This window comes from Equus quagga, chromosome 2 (assembly GCF_021613505.1).
Source record: "Equus quagga isolate Etosha38 chromosome 2, UCLA_HA_Equagga_1.0, whole genome shotgun sequence".
NCBI lineage: Eukaryota > Metazoa > Chordata > Mammalia > Perissodactyla > Equidae > Equus > Equus quagga.
In genome coordinates, this window is record NC_060268.1 from 148,774,558 (window position 1) to 148,801,471 (window position 26,914).

General features: G+C 39.1%; 1 protein-coding gene across 4 annotated transcripts in view; it reads right to left on the minus strand.

Annotated features, from left to right (window-relative positions):
* IDE (insulin degrading enzyme) overlaps window positions 1-26,914 on the minus strand; it is a 101,653-nt gene that overhangs the window by 70,742 nt on the left and 3,997 nt on the right. Inside the window, exon 1 of one of the 4 annotated variants that reach the window (XM_046652384.1) lies at window positions 2,452-2,501. The exons of the other annotated variants lie outside the window; for them this stretch is intronic. The gene's annotated coding sequence lies outside the window, so the exon portion shown is untranslated. Of the gene's footprint in view, window positions 1-2,451; window positions 2,502-26,914 lie in introns of those variants that run through there. 4 annotated transcript variants of the gene reach the window in all.

Sequence of the window (26,914 nt, forward strand, 5' to 3'; positions counted from 1 at the left end):
AATACGAGGTAAATTCTCTCACAAAGGACTTCCCTTGCCTGCGAGTCCTCTCCTTTCTTCCCTAGGAAGGGTAGAATTACACTGACGGGAAGGGACTATCAGCATACAGACTCCTGGAGGAGTGTTGGTTGGTATTAGTGCAGTGAAGGGATTTTCCAGAGTTTGGAGTATGTATGTTTTTGAAACTAAGAGTGGATGCTATTTTTGTCTATCTTGGGGACTGCTTAAGAGAGAAAAACTGAGCCTGCTATTATTTGGAGGTCAATATACTAATCAGTATAAAAGCCAAAACATATCTGAAACTACAGACGAAAAATGACCCTGTGCTAGCACGTTCGCTTCTCACCTGGACGACAAAAGTGGATCTGACTGCTCCTTAAAGACTGATAGACATCCAGATTTAGAGGGCATAAACAGGCATACAATTATTTGGGATAAAATCTTTATTCTTTCATGTTAAAATATCTGGAGATTGAGGGAAAAGTCCAGTTTGCTTTTATCAGAATACCCTCCTCTCTGAAATCATTGAACTATTCTTCTGAGTAACAAGTGATAACCCAAAGAAGTTTGCTCTTAGTAAGACTGTCCCCTAGATCGTCTTTTAACAAGAATATTTGGAATTTTAAAGTTCAACAGTATAGGTCATACTAAATGTCTAACAATGGTTTTTAAAAATTACATAGTACTTTCCACAGATAGTGCTAACAGTCTTGCCCTATTTATAGTAAAAATAATTTCTTGAAAAACAAAGCATAAAATCTAATACTGACATTTTTTAGATGTAAGGACACCATTGGAAAATTCAAAAGCAATTTGGAAGTGAAAAAGCATTATTAACAATTCTACTTCCTAAGCCAAGTTCAATGTCAAAGACAATGAAAATAACTGAGGGCAAAGTCTTAAAAAATGGTGTTTTGTGGTTAAAAAAAATTTCCCAGGGTAACACAAAATGGTCTACCTAAGCCTCTAAAGACAGGCACAAGATTAATAATAATCCTGGTTAAGGTACTTCCCAAAGGACAATCTGTTTGGACTGCAGCAAATGCCTTCAGTACATAACTGGTTTCAAACACTATAATTTGGGTTCACTGTAAATTACAATTTTAAAAAATGAGTTCCGAGGCCGGCCCGGTGGCCGAGTGGTTAGGTTCGTGTGCTCTGCTTCAGCGGGCCAGGGTTTCACCGGTTCACATCCTGAGTGTGGACATGGCACCACTCATCAAGCCATGCTGAGGCAGCATCCCACATGCGACAACTAGAAGGACCACAACTAAAAATATACAACTATGTACTAGGGGGCTTTGGAAAGAAAAAGGAAAAAAAAATTTTTTTAAAAAATGAGTTCCAACTTAGCAGCAACATTAAGATTAAATAAGCCATGAGTCAACCTCCACTAGGACCCCCAGCAAGAAGGGCAACAATAAAAGGTGACAGTAATGGGGCCAGCCCCATGGCCGAGTGGTTAAGTTGGCACACTCTGCTTTGGTGGCCCAGGGTTTTGCCAGTTCGGATCCTGGGCGTGGACACGGCACCGCTCATCAAGCCATGCTGAGGCGGCATCCCACATGCCACAACTAGAAGGACCCACAACTAAGAATACACAACTATGTACCAGGGGGCTTTGGGGAGAAAAAGGAAAAAATAAAATCTTTAAAAGGTGACAGTAAGAAGGCTCAGTGTGCACCACAGAGAATGCCTAAGCTCCTTCCTGTAAGGCTCTACTAGAGGAAGAGAGGGGCTGGAATTCTAGAGATGGATTCCACTCAGTGGGAGAAAAATCCAAAGGCTATTTATTTTGGTTCCATCGTCATTGTTTACACCCAACTCGCTCTGTGCTTGCCCCACCTAGTTTGATTTAGGGGAACCAAGAGTTACAAATGATTCAAATGTAATGATGATAACGACGATGATGCTCTAAAACTTCCGTCTAATCCACAACTGTAGTGAGGAGATAAATACAGCTCACTTTGGAAGGACAAATTATCTTACTCTGTGGGAGGTGAAAAATTCATTATAGTTAACTACCCTCAACTGTAAGCTATATTCTGTATGTTTTCCAGAGTTCAATTTCCCCTGTCCACATTTTCATTTTCTTAGAGGAAAAAAAATATGATCAGAGTCCATCACAGGCATGTATAGAACTCACTTCAACACTGAAGATATGCCTGATTAATATCCCTGGTGTGGCTGAAAGTACAGAGATGGATTTACTCTATAAGCCAACCATAAAAATTTAGACATTTGTACATGAGATCAAGGACAGCTATAAATTTCCAAGCTGGCAACGCTCCCAAATCATAAATCACGACTTCTTGAGGAAGTAAAAGCCAAAAGAAACAGTAGCAACATTTTCAAACAAGACCCATCCCCAGCCATCCATATTCAATAGACATAGTCTGGCTTTACCTGTAACATAGCTATCAACACGTCCTACAACAATTTGATTCTCACCTTCTGGAGAACTGAAGGAAATGATCAGCGACTCCTCCTCTAAAGACGAATTCATCAACAGCTTGCCTGTCTCTGTATTTATACTCATGAGATCACATGTCTATCCATCTCAGCTCCCTTATTAGCATAAAGCCTTCAAGAGTAATTTTATTTATTGCAAATGTTCTCCAATATGCACCAGACAAAGAGCAAGCAAGCAAGCATTCTTTTAGACGACAAGCTAGAGCTAACTCAAACGCTTTCCCAGACATTTGATATTTTTAACCTGTCAAAGTCAAAATCTTGGGAGCAATAAAATTACTTTCAATTTCAGGGACACTATCATAGATTGGAAACTTCATAATAAGGCATAGTATTGTCAGTGTTCGGCATTCTGAAAAACTGGAGAGATGTTTAGTAATTACAGCATATTTTGTAATTTTGTTCAGAATTTAAAACAATGACTAAAATCCCAGAAAGTAACAGCTAGAAGAGCCATTAGATGTTACCTAGTCCTTTGTAGTTTATGGACTGGCAGCACCAGCTCTTCCTGGGAGCTTGTTAAAAATGCAAAATATCAGAAACCATCAGAGACCTACTGAGCCAGAATCTGCCTTTTAACAAGATCCTCAAGTAGACTAGTCCCCTCATCTTATAAAGAATCTGAAGCTCAGGGAGCTCAAATCACTTGTCCCAGATCACACAGCACAAAGTCACAAGCAGAACTCAGCTGTTAACTCCCAGTCCTGTGTCCACTCAAACCCCCACATCCAAACAACATTTAAGGGGGCCTATCAAGATGCAGATGCTACACCATCGTATTAACAGAGCTACACCAAGAACCTCCACCGAAAGATCATGGATTTTTATCTAGACACATAAAAGCCTAAATTGCAGGTTTGCAAAAACAAATTCTCAAATAGGTCATTTCCAAATTCCCATACCAAGCGGAAATTTTTAATGCAATCTTTTATTCAGATGACCTTTAATAGTCTTTTTTCTCATGTCTCTTTAAGTGTTTCACAGCCTTTTTAATAGGAGATTGAGAAATTTTATTTTGCCTTTTGCTCCTTACGCACCACAACAGCCCAAGACATATTTAAAGTTAAGACTTGATCCATTTCTAATTTCTAAATGGATGACCTATAAACCCGAATAAGTGAGTGATCATACTAATAGTCAAATTATAAATCAAAATCTCCTTTCTGTGGAACCCATCCACCCATTCCAAAGACCACAGGTGGAAGTCGAGCTTCCCTACAGCATTCCTGAATGTGGAGGAGGTGCCCAGAGAGAAAATGCCTGGAATCAGAACCACATCACAAACATGCTTTCTTTCCCGTAGAAGGCAGAGGTAAGTTCCCATAGAAGACAGAGGTAAGGAAGACAGAATATCAACGTAGTGGTGGTATGAGCCCTCGGATGCCTCACTATAAGATCACTATAAGACAATTCCCAAATGCTATTCATGTTACTTGACCTAAAAAATAGCGACATTTCTCAGGGAACCCTCTACCCATGGCTCTTCGGTTATTGGGACCAGTATACCTCACTGCATATACCAGCTATATCATAAAAGTGGGTATAAACTAAATCCTGTCCATTAAATCTTATTTTCCCATGATGAGAAGTTTTGCCTTTGTGCCAGGCAGAATGTCAGCAGTTCTAACTCTGCGCCTTCCAGAAAGGAGTTTACAGTGAAAAAACGAACCCTGAAATGAGTAAGGGTGGTTACAACTTAAAGGAATCTATAGCAGTACCATTTCAGAGATAAGTGCTGTTGCAAATTTTGTTTTAGTTTTGGTGCATACATATCAATGGTTGTCCATCCCCAAAGTGATAAGTTTAACATGGAATATTTTATAAAGACTTTTTAAGGTTTTAAGCAAATGAACAAAATCTCCATTTTATACTTCTTGCCACACAGTTAACTACATAAGGTTTCTTATAGTTTTAGTTTGGGGACCGAGGGTATCCTTCTTCCACAGGTAGCCTTCAGGTTGTTAGAAAATATGAGACAGATGCCATTGTACAAAACTAAGCCTAACAATCACTCCCATCTTTAAAGTGTTATATATGCTTTCTAAACAGCCACTGAATCCTGCCATTCTCCCTAAGTAGCAGGGCACAGCAGCTGTTGAAGGGCATGCACACAATAGACTGATGGCACAGCAGGAACCATGGAGAAAGAGGAAGCGTGGGAAGGGGAGGAGCAGAAGGTGTGTCCTTAAGGAAATCACACAGGGCTTCTTCCCCAGCTCCCAGTTACCCCTCCCATAGCCCTGCCCTGACCCCATTCTCCTCCCTTACAATCCCAAATAACAAAAACAAGGAAATTTAAAGTAAAGTAGGTCAAAATAAATGCTCCAAGGGAAGCTTTCAGTTTTTCACTCCTTCCTCCCCATATAAAACAGAGATAGGTAGTGGAAAGAGCCTAGGAGAACACTCCTAATCTGTCAAAGGAGTCCCTGAGCTGAGAACCAAATTATCTCATGATAGCTTGCTAAGAAAAAATACAAAGGAAAATGTATGGCAGGACTAAATGTATAGCAAGTTCAAAGAGAGAGAAGAGTTTACAGAATTGTCTCGTGCATGAAAGGGAATGTGAAAATAATTAGTACTACAGTAAACATGATAGGGTTATGAGTAATTTATTTTTCAGAAGCATACATTAAGCCACAAGAACAGAAAAAAAGGAGAAAAATCATACAATCATCTTGATAGATGCAGAAAAAGTATTTAACTAAATTCAACAAGCATTCATGTCTTTTAAAAAAAGTCAGCAAACTAGAAATAGAAGGGAGAAAATTCCTTCATGTGAAAAAATATCTACAAAAACTACAGCAATTATCATACTCAATGGTAAAATAATACAAACACCCCCATCCTCCATCCCACAAACAGGATGCCACTATTATCTCTTCTATTCAACATTGTACTGGTAATTCTGACCAGTCCAATAACGGAAGAGAAAGAAAATACACAAAGATGAAAAAGGAGGGGTGAAAAAATCTAACATTATTGGGGTTGGCCGGGTGGTGTAGTGGTTAAGTTTGTGTGTTCTGCTTCTCGGCCGGGGGTTCACAGCTTCAGATCCCGGGGGTGGACCTAGCACCACTCATCAAGTCACACTGCGGTGGCATCCCACATAAAATAAGGGAAGACTGGCAAAGATGTTAGCTCAGGGCCACTCTTCCTCACACACACACACAAAAACCTAACATTACTCACAGGTGACATGAATGTGTACTTAGATAATCCCAAGAATCTATTGACAACTTTCATTTCTGGGTAGGATATAACAGGTCATGGCAATCTGATTCAGCTTCAGTAACTAGAAAACGCCATGATAAATTACAAAATCATATTTTCAAAGATGCTGTAGAGTTGTGGAAGCAATGAGGACTGGATGAACTGGAATTCCAGAGAGGGGAGCAGCCTCTGAGGGGAGCTGATAGTCATCACCTGTTCTCTTCTCTGGCGTATTTGCCAATTCTGGGTGCAGACTGAAGATCATGCTTGGCCCAAGCAGAAGGACTCTACTCAGGGAAGAGAAATGAGTGAGGCATCAGTGGGTGCATGAGCTTGGTGTGGGAGATTAAAGCTCCAAATTCAGAGCTGATCTTTGCCATAGGAGATTTTCTGAGATACCACGATAGGCCTACCAGAATGGCTAAAATGAAAAAGATGAAAAGTACCAAGTAATAGAGAAGTTATAGGGCAACTCAAACTTTCACATACTGCTGATGGGAATGCAAATTGGTACAACTATTTTCAAAAACTGGCAGTGTACTAAAGCTGACAATATGACTGAACAAGTCATGTATTAGACATATGCCCAAAATGAATGTGTCTATATGTTCATAGCAATACTATTCATAATAGCCAAAACTAGAAATGATCAAATGTTCATCAACAGTGAAAAGATAAACTGTGATATATTCACACAATGAAATAGTATACAGCAACGAAAAAGGAATAATCTAGAACAAAGCACAACATTAAGGATGAATCTCACTAACATAAGATTGGCTGAAAAAAGCTGAATGCAAAAGAGTAAATACTGTACCCTCCCATTTATATAAAATGCAAGAACAGGTAAAATCAAGCTATGCCTTTATGTCGGAATAGTGGTTACCCTTGGGGTAGGCATACTGATGAGAAGGAAGCATGAAGTGGGGCTTCTAGGATGCTGGTCATGTGCTGGTTAGATATGTATGTTTAGTTTGTGAATATTCATCAAGCTGAACACTTAGGACATATTACATTTCTTTTTTTTTTGTGGAGGAAGATTAGCCCTGAGCTAACATCTGCTACCAAACCTCCTCTTTTTGCCGGGGAAGACTGGCCCTGAGCTAACATCCGTGCCCATCTTCCTCCACTTTATACACGGGATGCCTACCACAGCATGGCATGCCAAGCAGTGCCATATCTGCACCTGGGATCCGAACCCACGAACCCCAGGCCGCCAAAGCAGAACATGTGCACTTAACCGCTGTGCCACCAGGCTGGCCCCAGGACATACTGTATTCCAATTAAAAGCTTTTTAAAATAGAGTTTTTGAAAATATCATAAAACATAGTAAAATAAAAGGGGAAAGGAGATACTTGAATTACTCAAGGCTATAAATATCATCCACCAAAAGTCATCCTGGAAATACTACCACCTGGACACTGAGAAGCAGCCCAGCCATATCAAACAGGTGCTAAACTGAGATGGCTCACTAAGAAATAACAGTCCAATTAACGTGATAATTATCTAAACCTTCTCAGGTGTGTCCTGAGACAATTATTTCTGTTGATGTCATCTCGGCCACAAGAAATAGGAGGCACAAGTGAGTACCGCATGAGTCAACTAAGTCAATAACAAAGTATGTTGAATCTTTTAACTCAAGTCTTTACTCATTATGCATGATTTGAAAACCAGCTTTCAGTAATTACCTACTTTAGACCCCAGTTAAGATTTAAAAATAAAACTTGACACTCCCAGCAACCAATTAAGACTGATAAGCAGTAAGTGTGATCCAAACAAAGAAAAATGATTAAATTTTGAATACATTCTCCTCTCAACAATCTTCAACATTTACGTCAAAAAACAACTTCTAACCCAAGACTTGAATTAAACAGCTTCTTTATTTTAAAACAAAACAAAACAATACTATATAAAGTTAACATTTCTTCAAACTCAGAATTAATTTTTACATATGGGTCATCTTCCTCATAGATTCTCCTTGATCCCAGAACAGCAAGGACAGCTCAAAGATCCCTGTCATGGTCTTTAAAGATTAATTTAAGTCACAGGTGAGGAAGAGCTATTGACCTGTAACTAATTCTCTCAAGACAGCCCTCCAAGGAAAGCAAACCGTAAACACTCATATTCTGTACAGAAGCCTGGATCTCCACTTGAGGGCTCAGTTCCACCCACATGTGCACCCTGGCTCTGACAGGAAGAGAATCCTGCCCTCTGCAGATAACGCTGGTTCAGGAAGCCTGACTTGCACTCGGCCTTAGTACGATTCTCCACACCAGCACTGACTGACTCACTGACCACTTCCAGCCAGTGCTGAGTAATTACATATATACCTCCACCTTTATCAAATGACCCCTTTGCTGCTCAGATCCTGGATACTACTGGACTCTTCTGGTCGAACTGGACTTTTGGGCCTCATCTAGTTTTGCCAATCAAGAGTCACGTGAAGTGTTCGTATGGGTCCATTAAATTGACAGAGGTTCCTAAAGTTGCATCAGACCTGGGCAGCCTGAACAGCATTACTCCTGTAAAACAGGTACAAATAAACTTCACCAGGACAGTGTCTGGTACATAGCAAGCATGTACAAATGGTAACCTCATACTGTAATCATCACTATTATTATGGTCCTCGGGTGGTGAGAGCCAAATAGACCACCTCAATAGCAACCATGTTATTACAAGCATTCTTAACGTACACTCATGCAGATTCCAGCCATCTACTGTCATCTCCAGAGGTCAAAAACATTCATGGACATGCTGGTAATAGGACGGTATTTGGTAAGACTATCAGAAAAACAGGTAAACAATTATCCCCTTATAATTGCTATAGGCAAGCCAATGTTTATAGTCAGTGATTCTCAATAGGTGACAATTTTGCTCCCCAAGGGGACATTTGGCAATGTGTCACAACTGAAGTGTCATAACCGAAGGGTGCAATTGGCAACTGGTGAGCAGAGGCCAGAGATGCTGCTCAGCATCCTACAATGCACAGAATAGCCCCCACACCAAAGAATTACCTGGCTCCAAATGTCAATAGTGCCAAGGATGAAACATCCTAGTTTACCGTTCTGACTTTACCATCCAAAAATAATGGATGAGAATCACCACAACCAATTCAATCCACTTAAAATAAAACCAGGAGACAGACTCACCAAAACACAGAAAGCTATATGTATTAAACTCCCATCTATTTATTTTTAAAAATCTGAACTAGAAAATGCTTACATGAAGAGAAAGGAAAAACTGATAATGAAGGAGAAAGAGAAAGGAGAGGTTTGCAGAAACCCTGTCCTGAGTAAGCAGTCTAGAGCACAAGTAAAGACATCTGCCTCAGAAAGGAGCACAGCCAGGGCCCTGGGCCCCTTACTAAACGCTGCGTCAGTATTTTACACAGCACAGACTCTTTACAGGGAGTATGGCTTCCACGAACCCCTTAGATAGATCCTATTTTTCCCAATTTTCCTGGATAGGGAAATTAAACCTCATAAAAGTTATCTGGCTAGGGCCACACAGGCATTAAATAAAAGAACCAGGATTCAAACCAAGTCTTAGACAACAAAGCACCATGCTCTTAACCTCTCCGTCAAATTAAAAAGTTTACCTTATGTACAGAGACTAAATCTCTGGACGAACACTCAGAAATGTTGAGTATGGTTATCTATAGATAGCAGACTATTAGGTGATCTTTGAAAAGATAAAACTTTATGCACCTGAATGTACAAGGCTATGCTTACTAAGTTTATAAGGCCAAAATGAACTTATTTTTTTGTTGTTGTTAACTTGGATCAGCCACATCACAATTTAACAGGGCTAATTAATAAAGAAAAATCTGGACTCCATTTCCACTGTTGTGGGGGACAACTTAGTTCCCTTAAAAAATTAGTTTGTTGCTCACAGTTGGGGCAATTTCCAAAAGAATTTTTCAAACGGTTTGTGATGTGAGGTAAAAGCTTTAAGCAAACAATAGAACAGAACCCACAGCCTAATTCCAGAACCTACTTCCTCACTCAACAGCTGACCTAATGTGGTCTGGCCACTGTTGCCGTCAATTTTAGGCTTCATTTTGTTTCTTTCTACACATAGGGTAAGAACTTCGGGTAACTTAAAAAGTAACAGCCTAGATGGTGACTTTTTTTTTTACCACAGACATTATTCTGTTGCTTTATTTAGATAAAGATTTTGATTTAAGAAAATTCACCCACCCCTCAAACCCCTCTAGCTGGCTGCCTACAACTTCAAAATTACACCCCTGCTGTTGCGTGCAGAAATACATGTATACATAACACTTTCTTCTCTTCATAGCAGCGGTGGCATTGTTCTTGTTCTTAGTCCATATTCATGGAATACTTAACTATCAGATGGAGACATACACATTACGTGTATTTCCTCATTTAATTCTCCCCACTAACCTGTGAGGTAGATCCTATTGTCCCCATTTTGCTGATGAGGAAACAGGCTTGAAGAGGAAGTAACAAGTACCAGGTCATACAGAGGTAAGTGGCAGAGTCCAGGCACTGTGGCTCCGGATCCCAAGGGCAATGCAAGCCAAAGAATAATTATCGAGATTCTTAAGCAGCCCGCAAAGGATCTGTATCAGAAGGGACTCTTCCACAGGACTGCCACCAATCCATAAAAGCAATGTTCACATATTCAAGACTGTTAGGTAAAAGAGTGAGCCCACTTTGTGTTGCCTCCTCAGGCAAAGACTAGGTTTAATGGTGGGAGGTGTAAGGAGAGCAAGTGATGCTTACGTACCCAATGAACAGTCAGAATAGTCTTCATAGACTAGGTCGTGTCAGAAGCACACACCACCAAGTATTCAAGTAAAGGCTGGAATACTATTCATGATGGGGTTTTCAAAGTACTTTTAAAAAAGGAAATATGCTTTGTTCTACTGACATCTTATAGAAGTATAATTCATAATACGAACCTACTCCAGTACAAGAGGAGCAGAGACCCACCCCACCATCCTGAGCCCCTCACTGGCAGTGATACTGTCAAGAATTCCCAAGGCTCTGACAAGTACAGTTTAAAAATTAATACAGAATCCCAATAAAAATTCCTAAACGCTGTATTATGGAGTTAGACAAACTGATATTACAGTTTATATGGAAAAACAAACACCTAAGAATAGCTAGGAAAACAATGAAAAAGAAAAACTTTAAGTGGAGGACTAGCCTTACCAGACATCAAAACATACTATAACGTCTCTGTAAACGAAAACAGTGTGGTACTGGCACATCAAAAGAAAAAAAGATCAGTAGAAAAGACTAGAAAGAACAGAAATAGAATTCCACATACAGAAACTTAGTATTTGACAAAAGTGGCATTTCAACTCACTGGGTAAAAGATGGACCTTTCAATAAACGGTGTTTGGACAACTAAGTGGCTTTGGGAAAAAGATAAAAGAGATCTATATCTAACACCATTCACAAAATTAAACTCCCAATGGATCAGGGAGCTAAACGTAAAAAATGAAACTACATAAGTGTTGGGAGAAAAGATGGTGGAATTCCTCTTTAACCTTGGTACAGGGAAAGGCTTTCTAACTTTGACTCAAAAAAGCCAGGGGTAGGGATTAAAGATTTAAAAATCTAAGAGCTAAAATTATAAAACTCTTAGAAGATAACATAGAGCAAAAGCTTCAAGACCTCAGATCTGGCAATTATTTTTGGATATGACATCAAACATACAGGCAACAAAAGAAAAAATTAATTGGACTATATCAAAAGAAAAAATTTTTGTGCATCAAAGGACAATCAACAGAGTGAAAACGCAACCTGTGGAATGGGAGAAAATATTTGCAAGTCATATTGCTGATAAGGGTTAATATCCAGAATAAAGAACTCCTGAAATGCAACAACAAAAAACCCAAACAACCTGCTTCTAAAATGGGCAAAGGAGTTGAACAGACATTTCTCCAAAGAAGATATACAGATATTGATCACTCATCTTCAGAGAAACACAAATCAAAACCACAATGAGATACCACAGGACGACTATTATCTAAAACAAAATGAAAACCAGAAAACAACAAGTGCTGGCCAGGAGGTCGAAAAATTGGAAACTTTGTGCACTGCTGGTGAGAATGTAAAACAGTGAATCAAATGAAAATGAAATGAAAGGAAATGAAAAGCAATGAAAGAAAGAACTAGAACAGATACTTGTACACCCATGGTCATATGAGCATTCTTCACAATAGCCAAAAGGTGGAAACAACCTAAGTGTCCCTTGATGGATGAATGGATAAACAAACTGTGGTACACACACAATAGAATAATATTTAGCCTTAGAAAGGAAAGAAATTCTGACGTATGCTACAACATGGATGAACTTTGAAGACACTATGATAAGTGAAATAAGCCAGTCACAAAAGGAAAAGACTGTACAACTCCACTTATATGTGGTATACAGAGCAGTCAAATGCAGCAACAGTGCAACGGTAGTTGCCAGGGGCAGAGGGGAAGCGGGAATGGGGAGTTATTTTGCCAAGTACAAAGCTTTAGTTTGGGAAAACGAAAAAAGTTCTGGAGATGGATGGTGGTTATGGTTGCACAACAATGTGATGTACTTAGTGCCACTGAATTATATACTTTAAAATGGTAAAAACGGTAAATTTTATATTATGTATATTTCACCACAATAAAAATAAACAAAATCAATCAGGATGCAGGCTGTGCAAAACAGAATAAAAATACTAACAAATGAACCTAACTATTTTACATGTACACCAGAATTGATCAAATAAATAAATAAATTGTAGATAATGAAAGCCAGTGTACTCACTGTTACAGAAAGAAGCTACAAATAAGGAAAGAGCAAAGACATACTAAATTGGAATCAGAAGTATCAATACAAACTCAAGACTTTGCATATATATATACACACAGATATAGATATATAACTATGTGTATGTGTGGGAGTAGCTAGACCGTACACTAAAATCAATGACACCTCAGTAACAATGAGTACAACTAGCGCCCAGACCTTGGTCCCTAAACCAATAAAAAGAATCAAACGATTGATTCCAGGGCTAGGGCAAAGAAAATACACAAAGAGCCTTAAACATCTTATAGTGCCAGAAGTAAAGAAATTCTCTAAAAAAGACAGGGGTGTATTAAAAGTACACAGGAGCCAACCCAAAACGGCTCCAAATGGCCAAAGCTGGAATAATGTGAGCAACAAAATAATGACAGCATTGAATTTTAACTCACAGAAGAAAATAACTATCTGTGAGTCCATACTGATATAAATAAGTAAATAAATGAGGGAGAAAAACAGTTCTACTTCACAGAATTTCAATCAATACAGAAGGAAAGATGGAAATAAGGATTGGCATGTTTCCAAAGTATCTCCCCCAAGACATTTATCAGCTACAAAGCTAAAGATATTAATTTTGTTGTTCTTGATAATTATACTATGATTATGTATAGAGGAAGTGTATTATTTTCTAACTTTTCTGTAAGTCTAAAATTAGTTCAGAATAAAGAGTTTTTTAAAAAATTAAAAATACATCTGCATCCAGACCTCTGTCCCCACCGAAAAAAAAGTTAACGCAGAGGGATGTCTACGCTACGTTAGAGATGTTAGAGCCAGGATTCTATGCTACTAGAAGTCTGAAGGGAGAAAAAGACTAAATGGTTATCAAAGGCTTTCCTAAGAATATGAGCATATGCTTTTTCAGTTTTTCTTCTTCTCTTATCGCAGGACCATCAAGCAAAAGTTCTCAGTCCCGGGTATTTAAAGCACTTATTTTATTTTATTTTATAATTACTCATTTAATAATGAAACAAAGTTATCTATGCTTTTTTTTTTTTTAAGTGTAAGGAAATACAAATTAGCTAGATTCCACCATGTAAAGATAAACACATTCTTAATGTATCTCCCTCTAGAATATGTACTTATATATTTTTACCATATAAATGGTTGCAAATTTAAGTCCAACAACCCATTCTGTACTTAAGATTTTTTATTCAACACAGCATCTGTTTTACAGTCACCAATCAGAAAACCTTGTGGAAAAAGGCAAGATAGCATTTTTGAGTACACGGTGACCCATTCCCTTTTCCATCACTTTCTGTTCCCTGGATTTTGTAGACAACATACAAAGTTAGGCCTTGTACTTGCCTCTATTTACAAACTTTAGGGTATTTAAAATAAAGGCTAATGGAAGTTTAAAAATATCCCCATTCCTGAATGGGGTGAGGAGAGTGGTCTTGCCCCTTGATGGCCAGCACGGCAGTTGAAGACTGAGCAGGGCAAGGAGGCATATTTTTGAGGGAAAAGCCCCGAGTGGGGTGTCACAGATCAAACAGAATAAAAAGGGCAACCACTCGGGGGCAGTCCAACATGAGGTGACAGTGCCCAAAAAGCACCTCAAAAGGAAGGGAGTGGCAGCAGTGATAAGATATTGGTTACATTTAAGGGGATGGATTAAATAAGTATATTGACTAAGGAGAATGAGAACCAAGATCCTCACTATTAGGGCAACGAATTACAAATATGGAAAGGAAAAAAGCTAAAATGAACCTTGTAGTTTCGAATTGTAATTGGAGGTTATCTGTTTGACTCATGGTTTTCAATAATATATAGGCAGATAAGAATAAATATAGGGGCTGGCCCCACGCCGACTGGTTAAGTTCATGCACTCCGCTTTGGCGGCCCAGGGTTTCGACGGTTCGGATCCTGGGAGCGGACATGGCACTGCTCATCAGGCCATGCTGAGGCAGCGTCCCACATGCCACAACTAGAAGGACCCACAACAAAGAATATACAACTATGTACTCGGGGGCACTTGGGGAGAAAAAAGCAGGAAAAAAAAAAGTCTTTAAGAAAAAAAGAAATAAATATAGACGTAAATGTGTCTGCGTTTGTACAGAATATTCATATACATATATACAAAATACCTTTTTTATATATAAGTCTACTAAGAGGGCCTGGGTGCAGCGATTCTCCTCCTCCTCCCAAACAGCAATGAGTACATCCAGCACCTAGAACTTCGTTTCTAAATTTCATTCTCTACTAAAAGGAACCAGGGCTCCTTGGAGAAATAGTTGATTCCAGGACAGGGGCAAGGAAAGTACAAGATGAGCCTGGAACATCTTGTGCCAAAAAAATAAGAAAGCAATAAAAGAATGATGGATGTTAAATGGATACAGGAGGCAGCTTGAAAGGGCCTTCACTGCCCATACCCGGGACAATTTGAGCATGAGATCAAATAATGATGGTAATGGATCAAAACCCTTTAAATAAAATAGGACATCATAAACGCAAACCAATATTAAAAAAATGAATAAGTTGCAAGTCTGATGAGGAACAATATATTTACATAGCCTTAAAGTATCTCGCCTGAAGATACCTATAACAAAGGTAAAAGGGTAAGTTTACAGTGGAGAAGATTGGCAGGAATTATCTTAAAGTGATCAAAGTAAATATAATCAATCAGGGACAAATGGAAATTGAGTGTCAGCTGATAGGATGCAACGAAAAAGTAGATTGCATCACTTCTGTGATATTCCTGCCAAAGCTGGGTACCCTGATTTAATCATGAGGAATGATCAGAAAAATCCAAATTAGGGACATTCTACAAAGTAACCGGTCTGCAAATTTCAAGAGTCAAGGTCAGGAAAGGCTTTGACTGTGGAACTGTTCCAGTCTGAGAAGACTGAAAAGACGCAACTAAAGACAACACTAATTCTGAACTGAATCCTTTCATTAAGATATCCTCAGTAAAGACTATAACTGAACAACTGGTGAAATCTGAACGAGATCTGAGGTTTAAATGGTGTAATGTATCCACGTTAATTCTCTGATTTTGAAGGTTGTATTATGGTTATATAGGAGAATGCCCTTGTTTATAGGAAATCACACTAAAGAATTAGGGGTTTACAGGGCATGAAATGGGCAGCTTACTGTCAAATGGTTCAGGAAAAAATTCTTTGTACTATACTTGCAATTTTTCAGTATGAGACCATTTCAAAAATACATCTCTCCACACCCATTCGTGATAAAAACACTCAACATACTAGAAGGGAATTTCCTCAATCTGATGTCTGATAAAGGGCATCTATGAAAAAAACCATAGCTTGCATTATAATTAATGGTAAAAGACTGAATGTTTTCATCCTAAGATGAAGAACAAGACAAGGATGTCCAATCTTGCCACTTCTATTCAACACTGTACTAAGGGTTCTAGCCAGGGCAAATAGGCAAGAAAATGAAATAGAGGCACCCAAATTTGAAAGGAACAAATAAAATTACCTCTATTCACAGAACATACACTCTTGCACATAAAAAACAAAAATCAATTGTATTTCTCCACAGTAGCAATGAACAAACTGAAAGTGTAAATAAGAAAACAATTCCATTTACAATAGCATCAAAAAATAAAATACTTAGGAATAAACTTAACAAAAGAAGTATAAAACTTACACTCTGAAACCTGCAATATGTTGTTGTAAGAAATCAAAGATCTAATAGATGGAAAGAGTGCCATATTCATGGATTAGGGGCCAGTCCTGTGGCCAAGTGGTTAAATTTGCACGCTCCACTTCACTGGTCCAGGGTTTCGCCGGTTTGAATCCTGGGCGCGGACATGGCATCGCTCATCAGGCCACGCTGAGGCGGCGTCCCACGTACCACAACCTGAAGGACCCACAATTAAAATATACATACCACTACGTACTGGGGGGCTTTGGGAATAAAAAGGAAAAGTAAAATCTTTTTTTAAAAAAGAAGCTTTAATATTTTTAAGATAGCAATATTCCCCAAAGAGATCAAAATCCCATCTGGCTGCTTCTTTGTAGAAACTGACAAGCTTATCACAAATTTTGTATGGAAATTCAAGGGACCCAGAATAGTCAAAACAATCTTAAAAAGAACAAAGTTGGAGGACTCACACTTTCTGATTTTTAAAACTTACTATAAAGCTATAGTAGTCAAAATAGTGTGATACAGGATAAGGATAGACATACAAATTAATGGAACAGAATTGAAAGTTCAGAGTAAACCCTCACCTTTATGATCAACTGATTTTCCACAAGGATATCAAAACAATTCAATGGGGAAAGAATTGTCTTTTCAACAAATGATGCTGGGACAACTAGATATCCACATGCAAAAAGGCGAAGCTGGACTCCTACCTCACACCATACACAAAAATTAACTTGAAACAGATAAAAGACCTAAATGTAAGAGCTAAAACAGGAAAACTCTTAGAAGAAAACATAAAGGTAAATCTTTACAACCTTGAATTATGCAGTGGTTTCTCAGGTATGAGACCAAAAGCACAACCAATTTTAAAAAAGATAAATTAAACTTGATCAGAATGTAAAACTTTGTGCTTCCATGAACACCATCAAGAAAGTAAAAAGACAACCTACAGAATGGGAGAAAATACTTGCAAATCATGTATTTGACAATGGACTTCTATCTAGAATATATAAAGAACTATTACAGCTCAATAAAAACACAACCCCAGTTTAAAAATAGGCACAGGATCTGAGCAGACATTTCTCCAAAGAAGATATACAAACGGCCAATAAGCACAAGAAAAGATACTCAATATATTAGCCATCAGAGAAATGCAAATCAAAACTGCAAGGACATACCACCTCACACATGACAGGATGGTTATAACACAAAACAGATATAATAACAAGTGTTGGCAAAGATATGAAGAAAATGGAACTCTCACACACTGCTGGTGGGAATGTAAAATGGTGCAGCTGCTTTGGAAAACAGTCTGGCAGTTCCTCAAAAGGTTAAACACACAGTTATGTGACCCAGCAATTCCACTCCTTGACATACACCCAAGAAAAATGAGAACATATCTCCACATAAAACTTGCACGTGAATGTTCATTGCAGTATTATTCATAATATTCCAAGAATAGAAACAACCCAAATGTCCATCAACTGATGGATAAATAAAATACGGTATATCCATATAATAGAATACTAGTCAGCAACAAAAAGGAATGAAGCACTGACACATGTTACAACATGGGTAAACTTTGAAAACATTTTTCTAAGTGAAAGAAGCCAGACACAAAAGACCACATATTGTATCATTCCATTTATGTGAAATATCCAGAATAGGCAAATCCATGGAGACAGAACGTAGATTAATGTTTGCCAGGGGCTGGAGGAAGAGGGGAACAGGGAGTCACCGTTAAAGGATGGGGGTTTGTTTCTGAGGTGAAGAAAAATGTTTAACATGGATTGTGGTGATGGCTGAACAACTCTGTGAATACACCAAAAACCACTGAATGGTGTACTTTAAAATTGGTGAATTGTACGGTATCAATAAAGCTGCTACAAAAATATACATATTTACATATAACATTCATGATATATACATTACTGCAATCACTAATTCGTTCATTACTCTAATATTTGTAGGAAAATGTTCTGTATTTTGCTGAGTCATGATAATATTAGCACTAGTTTGGCTGGTTGATTTACAAGTTTAAGTACAAATAAACATCCATTTTTACCTTAAAAAAAAGGTTTACTGTTCTAACCATGTATCTAACTGGCCAGACAGTCTTGTCTACTCAGCTTCTCAGCGTCAGTGTTCTCATCTGCCTTATTTATGTGACCTGACCCTAATGTAGCCATCTTGCTTCTAGTGGTCTTCCCTACCCTGTTACCTTATACTCAACATCTTCTTGACATACTGTACACTAATTTGTTCTCCTTTCCTGCTCTCTTCTTCATGGGCATCTCAAGAGATGCCTCAAAGACTGGGAGAAGTGACTTGCTACTCCTTTCCTGAATGCCCACCCAGCCCGGCTGACGGCTCTACCTACTTTACTAGAAGCAAACTTAACATGCTCTTCTACACCCACCCTTTCACTCCTTCATCCTCATCCAGGTTCTACACAAAAAGGTGAATTCGGAGGCAGTGGAGCTGTCTGAATTAAACTTCTTAAGAAGTGTGGGTCTTTATATTTCTCTATCAACCACACAGTGTTGCCATAAGGATCAAATGAGATGATGTGACAATTCTTTGTTACCATAAACAAGGCAGGGGGTAGTCCCGACTACACAATCATTTCTTTAGTCTCAGAGCAATTTAGGTGTATTTTGTTTCATTTTTACTATTACCCAAACCTCCAGTATGACTAAAAACTAGTAAGACTGATTTGCTCCAATCACTTTATAGCAAGGATCACAAATTTAAATGCCTACAAGGCCCAAAAGGTAATGGAAATGAGCAATGCAGACTGAGGTGGAACTGCATCGAGAAGGAACGCATGACCCATCCGAAAGGGAAGTAAAACTTAGCTCAGGCCAATTGCCAGGTAGGAATGCGGGCCCAGTGTCACCAGATCTCCCCATTTTCCCAAAAGAGATTGAACTCTCAGGATTTTTAAGTATTGATACACATTTTAAAAATGCAAAACATATCTGCATGGCACATCTCAGCCTACCGGTCCACAGCCACCTACTTTATAGCTGGCCAGACTAACTCTCCGAAACAAAAACGACACAAGGTGAGGGGGTAGCAACATTTTGGCACAAAGTAAGAAAAGGAACTGTACACCAGTAGACGTCAACGTTGTTCAGAAATCAAAACTTATGAGGACTAATAGGGATTTTGAAGCTACTTAGTCTGAGGCTTAGTAAAAAGAGGCTGACACAAAGTAACTGGTTCAAGACAACAAAACCCGAGCCAAAAAGGGCTTTAACTCAGGTCTTCTGGCTACCAGACAAAGTGACTTTTCCACTACGCCATCCTGGCTCCCAAGGGAACAGAATTATAGAAAGAATAAGACATTTTGTCACTGGATGGCAGTCTGCAGCACAAACTCAGAACTAGGAGTCAAGCTCACTCATATCTTTCTAGAACAGACTCTGAGCTCGAGATACTTTACCCTAGAATAAATGGTACCCAATACTCCCGCCTCTTCAAGTGGTGGCCAATGATTAGTACACAGTGACTTGTACGGGCCATCAACAGAGCACACAAAAACCACAGAGTAGCCCAAGGGAAGGTGGGAGCTTTCACCAACCAAAGAAAGGAAAAAACAGAGCTAATACTCGTTTTCATTTTTTCTTCTTTGAAAAGCAAAATTTCAAATGTACCTGCTCCATAAGAGCAAACCTTTAAGTTCAATTAAAAATAAAGGAGGTGGCTGGCCTGGTGGTGTAGTGGTCGGGTTTGCACACTCCACTTCAGTGGCCCGGGGTTCACAGGTTTGGATCCCAGGCGCAGACCTACACACTGCTCGTCAAGCCATGTTGTGGCGGCATCCCATATTCAGAGTAGAGGAAAACCGGCATGGATGTCGGCTCAGGGACCATCTTCCTCAAGCAAAAAGAGGAAGATTGGCAACAGGTGTTGGCTCAAGGCCAATCTTCCCCAGTTTTAAAAAAAAAAAAGGAAAGAAGAAAAAAAGACAAGTCTTTTGCTTTTCTCTTTTTGTCAAAGTCCTCCAAAGGGTCTCCTTGAAAGTTTGTTGCTTTAACCATTTGCTAGATAATCTGTAAAATCATTTAATTGTCAAGTATTTAGAATCCCAGAATTGTAGTGCAGGATAGAGGAGTGGAAGCCATTCAGGTCATCTCTTCCCAATTTTGTAGACTTATTCTACAAATGTGCTGATTCACACTAAAACTTAGATCTACACTTCTGTGTTTAGGAAATCACTAGAAGATCTTTTAAAAAGTTCTCTCCCACATGCTCTTTCTCAAGAAGCTACTGGAAGACATGTTCCAAATAAACCATGTATCTCTTGAATGAAGGAGCAAACCAAGATAGACCAAAAGATGAGATCCAGGCAATGGATGCATTATAGGAGAGAAGTGAAGGGAAATTCTGGGCAACCACTCTGCAGCAGGCCCGGAGGAAAACTACTCCAGACTGCAGCTGGGGGGAAAAGTGTCCAGAAGGAAAGTCTCTAAGGAAAAAATAGGGACTCAATAGAGTATTTAACAGGTTTGATCATGTGGGAAATTGTATTAAATGACTGTGGAAACAAGTGGGAAGAACCAGAAATAAGTGAACAGAAAATTAAGAAAACGACAAAATAAGATAAAAACAAAAAGACAAACAAAGAAAAGAATGTAATGAGGTTGCACGATTCGGCCTGGCAGTGAACAATATTTATAAAGTCATAATAATGTAAACACTGAATACTACTGTATCCAAAATCTATGATATAACTATTTTGGTAAAATGGGGCAAAAAGGAAGGATAAGGAAAGAGAGTTAAACCCTTACCCACCATAAAAACAAATCAACAGATATTTCTTGATTTCTTAATTTTAGGAATTAACAGTATAGCCTATTATTTGAAAATATTAAAATAAATTTCAAAATAAAATACTAGTTTAGAGAATTGAATGTGGTTGCCTCTGGGGAGCAGAAACTGAGAGATGGGGTAAGATCAGGGAACTGCTGTTTTTTGCTGTAAATCTTTTAGTGTTATTTGACTCTTAAAACTCTGCCTGTACTACTTTGATAAACATCAAAAATTAATTTTAAAAATCAGCCATATATTAAATAGATGTATTTAAGTTTTTCCTTAAAGGACAGGATGTTTGATTTGTAGTGTATATATGGTATTTCACGTGTTCTCAAAAAACAATCACCAGTGCAAGTACTGAATTCAGAATCTCATTTATTAAGAAAGTCAAATATGCATTAGGTTTGCCCCACAAGCCATTTTCTTTTGTGGAGAGAAAAATAAACAAATGAGGAATTGCAGGGCCCATTATGCCAGTCACTGAATTGTTGGCTATTTTTTATCCAGTTATTATTGCAAGAGAACTTGGGTTCTCTGTGACAAAAAGTTCCATGATAAGCAGTATTATCTTCCTCATAAACTGATCTGGACTGAGATTTTGTTGATGTACCACAAAGGAAACTAGAGCTATTTAAAAAATAAAAACTAGTAAGAGCACCAACTGATTCTAAGTATTGATATGCATCAGGTGAGCTGTCAAAGGAATATTCTTTATTATATATCACTTCACAAAACAATTATATAATCTCTACTGCCAGAAACTCAATTATACTAACTTCATGACTGATTACAAGAAACTGCCTATCCTCAGAGCCATAGTACAGCTAGAGAGCAAGGCAAAATTCCTTTTGAGGTTCCAACAGAGAGTAGAGTTTTTAAAAACATAAGGTCTCAGGGCAGTCTGCTGGCGTAGTGGTTAAGTTCGCACGCTCCGCTAATACGGCTCAGGGTTCGTAGGTTGGGATCCGGAAGTGGATCTAGCACCACTCGTCAAGCCACGCTTTGGAAGCATCCCACATAAAATAGAGGAAGATTGGCATAGATGTTAGCTCAGCGACAATCTTCTTCAAACAAAAAGAGGAAGATTGGCAACAGATGTTAGCCTTGGGCCAATCTTCCTCACACACATACACACACAAAAACATAAGGTCTCAGATTCATGGAGGTAGTAGGAACTTTAAAGATGATCTGGCCCAGCACCCACAACCACACAGCCAAGCCAATGGCAAAATCAAGACTAGAATCCAGTTGAATTGAGCTTTTGTATGTAGAGCTCTTTTCCAGCAGTGCCCTATCCCTCATGTCCTATCTCTTTTCAAACCAACCTAGTGCCTATGAATATCTCAGAACTGCAAGAAATCTTGGAATTATACTCCAACTTCTAATTTCTTTATAATAGGAAACACACACAAATACTAGCTACTGGCTACACTGACATTTAGAGTATGGAAACGGCAAATTGTGAGCAAAAATTGAATTGTTTATGACTAGGGCTCCCTACTTCCAGGAGCCCACGTCCCTGGAAAAATTCATCTAACAAATACTGAACTCCCACTATGGTACCAACACTGTGCTAGGCGCCATGGACACCACTACAGGGTACCCTTGCTCCTTCAGAGCTCCTGGCCCCAAATATAATTCTCATGTCCTAAAATAAAGTAGCCTGTAAAGTTGGGCCAAGGATCACCATATTAACTGAACTGGAACCCATACTTTCTACTGGACCCTGGGAGCATTCCTAAAAATCTAGACTTTTTTTTTAGCTGCTAGTGTTAACAGCATGGATAAAAATGGCAAAACTTAGAACCAGAATATCTTTTCTTCAAACGAGGAAACTGAGGCCCAGAGTAAAGTTCACTTACTTTAATTCTTTGTAACTGCCCTTGTAATGAAGACCTATCTTGAACAAATTTTTATTTTTCCAAAGCTACCCTCTTCACCTGTACCTTCAGATCCACTTTCTCCAGGCATCCACTTTAGGCATGGTTTTCCTCCACCAGCTTCTTCCTTTCAGCCACCAGTACCAGCTTCCTATTTCCCTATAGCGCTTTTGCTCAAGCCTGCTCTTCCCCAGCTATCTAATTTCTCCAAATTCAATACTTCATTTGTTCAAAATCACTCTGTAGAGCCCCATGAAATTTGGCTTCTGTCCTTTCCCCTCTATTTGCAAGTTACCAATGAAATGGTCTTTGGTCTTTTCCCAAGATCCCACTCTCCTCAAAACCTCCTTGGCTGGACACTTCTGACCATTCTGCTTCTGATATCATCTTAAGTCTCTTTAATCCCCAACCTTTCCAACTCAGTTTCTTCCTTATCCCTAAATACCAGCATCCCTCAGGGTTTAACTTGGGCCTTCTGAATCTCCACGCAGATACTTCCCATATAGCCATCCACTCCAATGTCTTTGGCCATCATCTCTACACTCAACTCTCACATGCAGGAAATCAGCTCAGACCTTCTTATCAAGTTCCAGCCATATTTCAAATGGCTCCTGCAAATCTCCCCTTGCCTATCCAGCAACCGCTTCACCAACTCAACTTCTACCATGTTTATCCCTTCCAAAAGTATCTCCTTGTTCTGACTTCTCATCTCACTAAAGATACCAAGCTACCTCTAAGGAGGTAGATAATATAACCGTCAAACGCTGAGGTTCTTGAGTGAGCCCACCTAAATTCATATTTGGCGAAGTCATCTACTAGCTGTGTATCCTTGAGCAAGTTAACCTCTTTGAGCCTCAATCTCCTTAACTGAAAAGAAAATAACCACAGTACCACTCTCACAGAATTATTGTGGCCATTAAACAAGACAACATATGGAAAGCTCCTAATACAATGCAAAACGCATAACAGGCATTTGATAACTATTAGCTACTAAACCTTTTATGGTTGACATTAGCAGCAGCAGCAAGAGCCTCACAGCTCAGTCTACTTAGCCTCCACCGCAGCTCAGTCTTGTTCTAGGCTCTGGTCCCATTTCCTGTCCTTAAGCAGAGAGAATTTAAGAAACTCCAGGGGCTGACCCTGTGGCCGAGTGGTTAAGTTCGCGCGCTCCGCTGCAGGCAGCCCAGTGTTTCTTTGGTTTAAATCCTGGGCGCGGACATGGCACTGCTCATCTAAACCACGCTGAGGCAGCGTCCCACATGCCACAACTAGAAGGACCCACAACGAAGAATATACAACTATGTACCCGGGGGGCTTTGGGGAGAAAAAGGAAAAAAATAAAATCTTTAAAAAAAAGAAAGTCATTAAAGCTCTAAAAAAAAAAGAAACTCCAGTAGTAGTTCATTCAGGACTCACCAACCTGGTCCTGATCTTCTAACTGAACTCTTCCCTGAGCTACCAGTCTATAAACTAGATCATCATTCTGGTTCCCTTTCTGGAGACTTAAGAACTGCTCAGTCTTGTCTGCTGCCCTGAGGGGCCCCGAGTCATCCAACTTCCCGACAGTTAACAGCTAGCTCTGAAGTGCCTATAAGACTGCACCACTGTGTACCACCACGCCCCACCGGTGCAGCTGACCAACCTGTTCTCTCAGCATGCCTTTAGAATACCAGGCACCCACCAGGCAGGAGCGACATCTCAGCTGGCTGGACTTTTTCCCACCGCCTGCAGCAGAATCTCCCCGCAAGAGCCTTCCCTACCCTGCTGGTCCCTCCTAGTTTAGGTTTATCCCCCCGTCAATCTCAAAGTGACTCAGGCTCAAGACCTTAGGCCTCTGACTCCTCCATCTCCCCCCACACCCAATCAAAGCTGCTGAATCTTCTTTCACACATAGCTTCTGCAAACACTCTTTTCCTTATTTGCACTACTTCTTTATCCTTTGTCAATCTCTGCCCGAATTTCAACTGTGCTTCCAAAACACAGCCAGATTAATGATCCAAAAACACAGCTTTCATATGTCACTCTACTGCTCAAATGTATCTGAGACTCTCTACTTCCTGTAGGATAAAATCTCACTGCCCATTGATTATATTGTCAATTTTCCTACTTCTGAGCCTTTCTCAATACCATTCCTTCTATCTAAAATATTCTCTCTCTTCATCTAAATTTTCTATTTCCTTCAAAGACATTTGTTCAAATCCTACATTCTTTGTGAAGCTCTCCCTAATCTCACTGGGAGAATAGTATTCTGGGAAGAGGGAACACAGTGCAAATAATCTGAGCAAGAGCGAGTCAAGCAAGGAGACCAGTGTGACTGGAATGGGGAGAGAGTGACTATTTTGGAAACAAGATCAGAGAGCTGGAGAGAGGCCAGATCCCAGAGAGCCTTCCTGGCCATTCCAAGGACTTTGTCTGTAAATCTGAGCAAAATGGGGATCAATTGCAAGGTTTTGAGCATTCCCTAGCAAATACATATGACTTCGATTTCAAAAAGATCATGCTGCTAGTGGTGACAAGAACATGCTATATGTAGAGAGGCAAGTGGAGAAGCAAGGAAACTAGTTAAGAAGCTATTATAGTAATCTGGGTAAAGGGTATGATTAGAACCAGGGTGGCTGCAAGTGAGAAGTGGCCTGAATCTAGATGTATTTGCTCTCTGGATGAGGGGTATGAGAACGAGAAAGGAGTTAAGGATGACTCCAAGTTTTCAGCCTAAACAAATCGAAGAACAGAGAAGTCATTAACTGAGATGAGGGAGAGGACTGTGGGAGGAGCAGGTTTTAGGGAGAAGATCTGGAGATGGGTTTTGGACACGATAAGTTTAAGATATATATTAGACATCTGAAGGAAAATGTTGAGTAGGAAGTTTATTACCTAAGTGTGAAATTCAAGGGAGAGGTTCTGACTAGAGATATATATTTGGGAATTGTCAGAACATAGATCAGGCCGGTTTCATAAAACTTCTCTGATGATGGGTATGTTCTATATCTACAGTGCCCCATATGGTAGCCACATGTGACTTGAAATGTGGCTAAGGTGACTGAGGAACTGAATTCTTAACTTTAGTTAATTTACATTTAAATAAGCACATGTGGCTTGTGGCTACATATTGGACAAAGCATATATAGACAGTATTTAAAGCAATGTGACTGGATGAGAACCCTAAATGAGTGAGAGTAGGCAGAGAAGATGTCCAAAGATTAGTACTGGGGCATGTCAACAACATGGATTATTTGTGATAGGAAAAAAAAAAAAAAAGAAAGAAAGAAACAACCCAAATCTCCATCAACAACAGACCAGAAAAATAATTAGAGGCATATTCATGTAAGACCGCCATTCGGCAGGAAATGCATGCATCTATGTGAATGAATCTCAAAAACAATTTTAAATTAAAAAAAATAACTCAGAAGAAAATTTTCTATAAAGGTCAAAAGCATACAACACTAAATAATATACTGTTTAAGAATATATTCAGATTGATGAAGCTATAAAGAAAATCAAGGGAATTACTATCCAAATATAGGAAAACATATCTCTCCAGTGGAGGAAGAGAAAGTTGCAATTGGAAAGGTAAGCGCAGAGGGCTTCAAAGTTACCAGAATTGTTCTCTTTCCTAAACCAGATGGTGGGTACACAGGTGTTCATTTTGTTATTCTTCTTTGTCCTACACACTCTGTCATGTACAATACTAAATAATTAAAAGAGTAAAAAAACAATATGAGGCAGTGTATGGTTAAATATCAAAGAGATGTTTCCAAATGTCTTTAAATCACTAAGTTCAGAAAAAGAAAACTGTGCGACTTGTATAATGTCTAAAAAGAAGGATGGATTTAGTCATATAAAGAAAAGAGGGAAGGATACTCTAGAATTGAGAATGAACAGATTATATACAAGAGACAGTAAACTCGTGAGTCTGACTGCAGAAGAGGAAAGTCAGGTTGAAAAGCTGGGCTAGAGCCAGCCTACAAGATGCCTAAATGCTGGGTAAAGAAGTTAGGACTTGATCTTGAAATAGTGCAGAACCATTAGTGGTGTCTAAGCAAAGACAATGGCATGGGAAAGTGACAGAGTATTAGTCGGATTAATCTAATGTGAGGACCAAC